The following is a 7,953-nucleotide window of genomic DNA, read 5'->3' as shown; positions in this document are numbered from 1 at the left end:
CATGGAGAATTGGAGGAAGAAGTCTACATGGAAAACTCGAGGGTTTTGTGGTTCCAAGAATGGAAAATAAGGTGTGTAAACTTGTTAAGTTGTTGTATGGACTAAAATAAACACCTAAACAATGGCATGCAAAGTTTGACCAAACCATGTTGACAAACGAATTCAAGACAAATGAATGTGATAAATGTGTATACATTAAATACACTTCAAATCACCAAGTCATTGTTTGTTTATATATGGATGATATGTTGATCATCTGTAGAGACATTTTTGACATAAATACTACAAAACAAATGCTCGAGAGCAAGTTTGATATAAAATACCTTGGAGTTGTAGATGTGATCTTAGGAATAAGAATCCATCTAACTCCACAAAAGTTGGCATTATCACAGTCTCATTACATAAAAAAAGTACTTGATAAATTCAAGTATTTGGAATTTGAAATTGCCAAGATTCCATTGGATGTGAGCTTCACATTCCAAAAGAATGAAGGCGAAAGTGACTCATAATTGGAGTATGCAAGAGTGCTTGAATGTTTAATGTATATAATGAATTATACACGATCGAACGTAGCTTGTGCTATTAGTAAGTTGAGTCAGTACACGAATAACAGAACTCATTGGATAGCAATGAAAAGAGTTTTGGGGTATCTTAAATACACTCAAGACTATGTTTTGATTATAATAAATATCTCGTGGTACTTGAAGGATATAATGATGAAAATTAGATCACCGAATCAAATGAAGTAAAATTCACGAGTGGATACGTATTTACAATAGGTGGAGGATCAGTCTTGTTGAAATCATCCAAACAGACATGTATTGCTTGCTCTACAATGGAATCAGAATTTATCGCATTAGATAATGCCGATGAAGAAGCTAAATGGCTTCGGAATTTCTTGGAAGATATTCTTTATTGGCCCAAACCACTGGCATCAGTATATATACACTGTGATAGTCAGTTGCAATAGGTAGGGTAGGGAGTATGGTGTACAACGGTAAATTTTGTCACATAAGACGGAGATACAATACCATTAAAGAACTTATCTCTAGTAGAATTATCACTGTTGACTATGTGAAGTCAAAGAATAATGTGTCGGGTCCACTTACAAAAGGCCTATCTGTAGAAAGAGTTGAGAGGACATCCAAGGGAATGGGTTTACAAGTCAACATGGTGGTAACTCTACCTAGCAGACTGGAGATCCCAAGAGTTAGGTTCAAGGAGATCAAACAAAGTTGTGTCTAATAGGTTCAACATTGTCAACATACCCAACCCATTCTCATGATGTAGACAATGTTTAGTAAACAAAGATAAGACTTATGGTGTGAAGTCTTTTAATGACTATCTAAATTTGACAGATTTGACCAAATAGTTTAATCTATAGTATTGAAAATTTAGAATCACTTATGTGAGGGTGAAGTGGAAGCCGCTTCAAGGAGAATGTTAGTAAAGGCATATTCTTTAAGCTCTCATGAGACTGGAAAATGTTCATGGCTGAAATGAATAAAACTGTGAGAACCATAAATGATAAAAGGCTAGTTGTATAACATGTGTTGTCTAGGTGTATATTAAAGCTTGAAGGTTCAAAGATATCAAATCTAACGATTGACCGAGTGCATCCGATGTATGTTCACTACGAAAAGTTTAAAGGGAAACCCAACTATCCATATGCAATCAGTCTTTGCTTGATTATCACATACTTGTTTGTAAAGTTTTAAAAAGAGTAGTCATTCCTCATTCATGTGGGGGATTGTTAGGTTCAATTGGTGTAAATGAAAAATGAAAAGTTTCTTGGAAGGAACACAACTCTTCGAGTAAAAGACATACTATTTCGAAAAAAGATATGACTATTTGGATGGGTTATGGTTGTTCGAAAAAGATACACGTTTTTGAATGGACAGACATGACTATTCAGAAAGGATACACTTTTTTGGTGAACTATTGCCTCCTATCAGAGGGGCACTTAATAGTAGCTATATAAACCTGTATTGTTTCCACAGGTTTGGTACAAATTTTTCTGCACTTGAAAATATTTCTTGTCTTCTAAAATACTCCGTGTGATCATCTAAATGTTGAGTGAGTTCGAAGAGAATCCGATCTTTTGAGGTACCACTACAGTTAAATTGTTAAACCATTTTATCCTGGGAGGAAAATTCCATAACCTCGGGTACTTGAGAGGAATTATTTCCATAAAGACACTCCGTGAATTCGGAGAACTTAACTTTTCTACTTCATCTAATTTTCTTTAAAATACCGAAAACACACTTCTTTGAAAGGTAGTTTTTGATCTTGTGTTGAAGGTGTTGGAAACTTCATAAGTGTTCTTGATTTATTCTTGAACTTGTGTTGAAATTGTTTTGCCAAAATAAAGTTTTGTGTACCAAAAACAACAGAACCTTGTAATCCTTTGCCTGTATTGCATCTACTTTGGCCAACGACACATTCTCCGCCTTCAGCTTTATCGCTCCAGAGCGAGTTGGTAATACTTTATTTTCAAGTGATTCAAAGTCTTATTTGTGGCAATTTTGGCAAGTTTAAAGATTTTTGGTACATTGTAAAGGTACACGCATTATATTCTTTTCACAAATCTAATTCTTTCTTATATTCTTCAGAAGGTATAAATTAATTGGTGTTATTCTAGGCGTTAGCTTCCTTAAGGTATAACCAATTCTAATAAAGAAAAAAATAAATGAAGAATCCTAAACCGGCCATAATAGAGGAAAAAAACGAAGAATTCTAAATCGACCACAATATAATTTTCGGCTTCCTTGATGTGTAATGATAATGAATACTACTAAATAAAGAAAAAAAAATAAAAAGAATCTTAAACCAAACACAATACAAATTTTTTCGTAAAACTCTTATATCATCCGTAGAAAAAAGAACTTTAACAACTAAAAGTATGAAATAAGATCCTACATTTTAGGTAAATAATTAAATGTCTAATTATTTTTTATATAGATAGTTAAATAATTAGGTGGAAAGATTTATTAACTATAAGTTTAATTAATTGCAAAATCCTAATTCTTATCAATATATCACTAATTATTCCAACTACTAATTCTCGTGTAATCAACTAATAGAGGCAACTAATTACTATCTTTTTTTTCAATGGACAAATTCATTCAACATAAAATTTCTTTATTTTAGCTTATGAATGAGTTCTTCAAATAACCAAAGGCCTTTCAAAATTTACCGTCACATAAATCAAGAATGAAAAAAAGATAATGCGAACAAATTAGACAATAATAGTGCCCTCTAATGTATATTTTCTTATAACAATAAAAATTATTCGTCTGCAGATACTACTGATACTCCACCAACACATACAATGACTTGTCAGTGAACTTCTCCATACCCTTTAAGTCTAGTATTTCAATCACAAATGCACATTCAAACACTTCTGCATGACAATACTCAAGTAAATTCATAGTTGCACAAAGAATGCCACCAATAGCAAACAGATCATCAACCACAGAAGTTCTTTCACCAGCTTATACTACTGCAATATGCTTCTCAAGACAATCATTTCTATATGCATGCCCTTACTTCTCCAGTAGGTTTATCATTTAAATTGTTGATGTATGATATTCTGTAACAAATGAGAAATGACACGATCTATCCAAATGTTAATAATATAATACGATACCATACATCATGGAGCAATATGTAACAAACATCGAAATAAAGTGTAAGAAAATTGAGAATTTTAAATACATTGCCATGCACCCAGTTTCAATTCATTGAGCCTAAATTCAAATTAAGTCTAATAAAAGTCTTGCAACTCTAGAGTATCTGAATCTCTAAATGAATTTCACTGAAATTGTAGAAATATTGAAAAGGAAGGAGCAAAAACTCCCCATTCTTCATCAGTAGCATCAAGATTATTAGGATTTGTTTGAAGGAAATGTAGCTTAAGAGAGCGCTTATAGTACAAATATCAGAACCTCTAGGCAAGAAATCACGACCTATAAGTGCTTCAAGGATACTTGATTTCCAACTACTTTGACTACCTACAACAGGACGTCATATTATTTTCAAATCTCATGTGTAGATTTTAAAAAGAATTTGGTAGCTATCCTACCAAAACGTACTTTAAGGGAACAACTCAAGAGAACTAAGAAAGAAAAAGCACTCAACTCAGCTTTCATATTACCCAGAATAACATCAACTCTCTCACGATAAAGTTTTTTCCCTCACATGATTTTGTTTTCTAAGAACTTTGGTACCAACTTACTTTTGATTCAATACTAAAGATGTGATGACAATGTAAAATAGTACGATAAGATAAAGTATAAAAAGTTTACTCAGAAAAAAAAGGACAAAGTATGAACAAATGTTTATCATTATAGTCTTTCGCAAAAAAAATAATCGTTACAGTCACCTACATCTCTGCCTCACTCGAGGTATAGAATATAAACAACTAATAACACAATACTGAATAAGGTAACACCCAACACAGTACACAAAGCTCAAATTGAACCAAAATCAATCGAAGTTAGACAAATTCACCAACCTTTAGCAATGGCATATGTACATCACCAAGCGTATCATTTAGAGTAATCAAGTTGTTTCAAATTCATTAGCTGAAAACTCCACTCTACTTTTTAACAAAGGCCTAAAAATATAAAACCCCACAAAATAAAATAAAAAAATCATTCATCCACAAAAAATCATAATGCAACATTAAGTTCCAAACTTGGTCATCCCTAGACATGCCTGTAAGAAATTTAATATGAAAGCTAACTGCCACATAGATCGTAAATTCCATCAAGACAACTTCAATGATTCGTGCTAATTTCAAGATCTACTTGCTTATCCTCAACAAGAAGTAAAATTTAACAATAATCAAGTTCTTGCATCCCATAGTCATTTCGTTGAAACTGAGGACTTCTAGAATCATGAAATCCATGAAATTGACCTGCACAAAATCAGAAGTCCCTAATACTTAAGAACTGTCTGACTACTCAAAGTCAATTCTCTACATTAACTGAACCATACCATTGCTCAGTTCAACTTCGTTTTGCAGATTAGCTTGCAGTGATAAAGCCCAATTAATCTCCCCTTCTTTGTCAACTTGACATACATCAATAAAGAATTACTTTCTTGCTAGTCAACTCTTCTAAACATTCAAAATTAAATAATTCTCGCATTTTAGGTTTTTCTAGTTTTCAAACAGCTTCAAAATTGATTATGTCACATTAAATTCTATTGTTACACAATGTAAAAAATAGGATGAAGATTTGACTGCTGCATTCGAAAATATCATTGTAGCTAGATTGTGTTAGTTTAAATTCAACAAACAAAATATCCATTTTTACGTAACGATGAAAAGTCTCATTTTTTTATAAGGACCAATTTGGTGTGATCACACTATCACCTTTTTTTATTTTCTCTCAAGTTGTCTTTACTAATTATTTGATGATCTTATTTTATCCTTTACATTCAATTTTTTCTGTAGACTTTTCAAATTATTGATGTTTGACATTACAAAATAACATAAAACGATACAATCTGTTCAAACTTTATATCATTAGAACAATATTATACAATGCTACCTCCGTTCATTTTTACTTAACCCATTTCACTTCTCGATCAAGAGTCAAATTGCATGGACTTTGTAATATGAGAAGGATTGAAACTTATAATATTTTTAGTATAGTTTTACAAATATTTTAAATTTAAAATGTTAGATAAATACAGTTCAATTTATCTTTAAAAGTTAATCAAATTGAATCTTGTGAAACTTGACATGTAAAACTTAACGAACGAAGTACAACACAATATAATACAGTACATTATGAAATAATACGTAAAAACTATCCAACCAAAGTAGTAAATACGTATGTGATTGATAGGGTGAAGGGAATAGCTCAAGCATCATCTCTAAATAACAAATATGCTGATTTTTTTTCAAAAAATAAAGGAACTGAATCATCAAAATCTAGATCGAATAAGCTCAAAAGAGCATCATCTTCTTCTACCATTGTACGGACCTAAACAGAGAATTTCCACCGCCGGTGAGAAACTTCAATAAACTCGGAATTTTTTACTATTCTATTGTATTTTGTATGTATATTTTTTAATAATATGTGACAAGTAAAAGTGAACATAAGTGGTTTAACATTGTACGATACATTATGAAGCAATACTTACGTGATGGAGAGAGCGAAGAGTATCGACCACTGCATATGGCGAGGCTAGTGAGAGTAAGTCGATTGATCTCTTGGGATTGGTAAGGTGAAGATAATGGTTCAAGCATCATTTCTAAATAGCAAATATGGCAATTTTTATCGAAGAATAAAGGAATTCAACAGTCGGAATCTAGATCGGAAAATGTGTCATCTTTCTCTGCCATTGTACCTGGAAATAATTTACATAACATCAAGGTAGCAATATAATTATTCAATAGATCAATTCAAATCTAATATAATTTATATGAAAAAAAAAAGCAGCAAATACTCATAATTCAAACATAGGATCACTGAGAAAACACAATTAGAAATTCATTGACTTTTATATATACATAGACAATAAATCTAACTTTTTAAATACGAGAAGAGAAGCTCAGGTAGAACCCTCATCCAAAACACTTCAAACAAGCGACTTTTTTTAAAAAAAAAAAAAGTTTATTCCAAACTTCCCATATACGTATGCAGAATGCTTTCCCATTTATTTTAGGATAAGTTTTAGTAGAAAATCTTCACGCACACAAATTCTCACATATTTATTAATCACGTATATAAAATATAAAAAATTGAAGCACAATAAAGATGCAGGCAAATATATCAACCAGCTTGTATGTATAAGAAAATATGATACAAAAAGAGAGAAAATCGTTATTCTTTATATAGGTAAAATTTATATCAATGCTATTGTCCAATTGAAAAATAGAATATAGACTCCTAATTTACCATAAACTAAACTCTTACCATATATTTATGGATTCTAATTTTTTAAATTAAATAATAACTTTTAAAAAAAAAGTGAAAAGAAGTTTTGTCTAGAGCAAAAAGTTCAAACAATATTTCTAGACCCTTCACATTTTTAATATGTTATACGTAGATATAGATAGTAAATTTACTTCATTAAGTTGTCTGTTTGATTTCCTTGTATAATTTTTCATCTTTAGTGCGTTTTAGTTTCAAATCTTTTTATCTTCACATCATTTTAATACTACACATTAAAATATAATATTAGGCACAATCCTACCAATTTTGACTCCAAATCACCTTCAATCTTCCTCAATTTCGTATGTTACCTCATTGGTGTGGCAATTTCAATTCAATCAATGTCACTTTTATTATAATAATAAATTTATTTTATTAATTTATCTGTTTGATTTCCTTCTATAATTTTCCATCTCTAATGCGTTTTAGTTTCAAATTTTTTTATCTTCACATCATTTAATACTACACATTAAAATACAATATTAGGCACAATCCATAAAAGCAATGCTCAAAAGGCACCAAAAATTTATTGCGTTCAAATGCACACGTAAGTGCACGCGATTGTATAAGTAACAAAGTGGATCTTGTGAGCCTGATGTCGAACCTAGAGAGACCTGTCGATTAGCTATTCACCAAATTAGACTGATTCTAATTATTTACTCAAGCGATAAATTTTAAAGATAAATTTATAAATTTAAATTTACTAGACTAATAAAGTAATTTTAAAAAATTATCTAATGAACAGTTAAACAAGAGAAGAGAAAATATTACGCAAACAATGAATGCATCAGTCTAGGATTACGGATTCACTAACAATTACGTAGAGTATCAATTTCATCAATTTATTTGATTATCTAGTTGTTGATTTACGGAGTTTGTTATATGATCATGATCTTTCGAGCCTCTAATCGTCTATTCAAATTGACCTCACAATTATATTGTTGAGTGGGTATGTGATGACCCAATCCAAATACATTTATATATCTTTTCATCTTGTAACGAA

At 31.0% G+C, this 7,953-nt stretch overlaps 1 long non-coding RNA gene across 1 annotated transcript; it reads right to left on the bottom strand.

Annotated features, from left to right (window-relative positions):
• Positions 1 to 4,517: 4,517 nt before the first annotated feature.
• LOC107847234 lies at positions 4,518 to 6,849 on the bottom strand. The gene is made up of 2 exons (XR_007046954.1): positions 6,157 to 6,849; positions 4,518 to 4,921 (listed from the first exon to the last, which is right to left on the bottom strand). It is a non-coding gene; the product is annotated as an uncharacterized LOC107847234 (long non-coding RNA).
• Positions 6,850 to 7,953: the final 1,104 nt, after the last annotated feature.

The sequence above is a fragment of the Capsicum annuum genome, chromosome 11 (genome assembly GCF_002878395.1).
Source record: "Capsicum annuum cultivar UCD-10X-F1 chromosome 11, UCD10Xv1.1, whole genome shotgun sequence".
Classification (NCBI taxonomy): Eukaryota; Viridiplantae; Streptophyta; class Magnoliopsida; order Solanales; family Solanaceae; genus Capsicum; species Capsicum annuum.
Note: the sequence above shows the minus strand (reverse complement) of the source record. Positions and strands in the feature narration are given on the sequence as shown.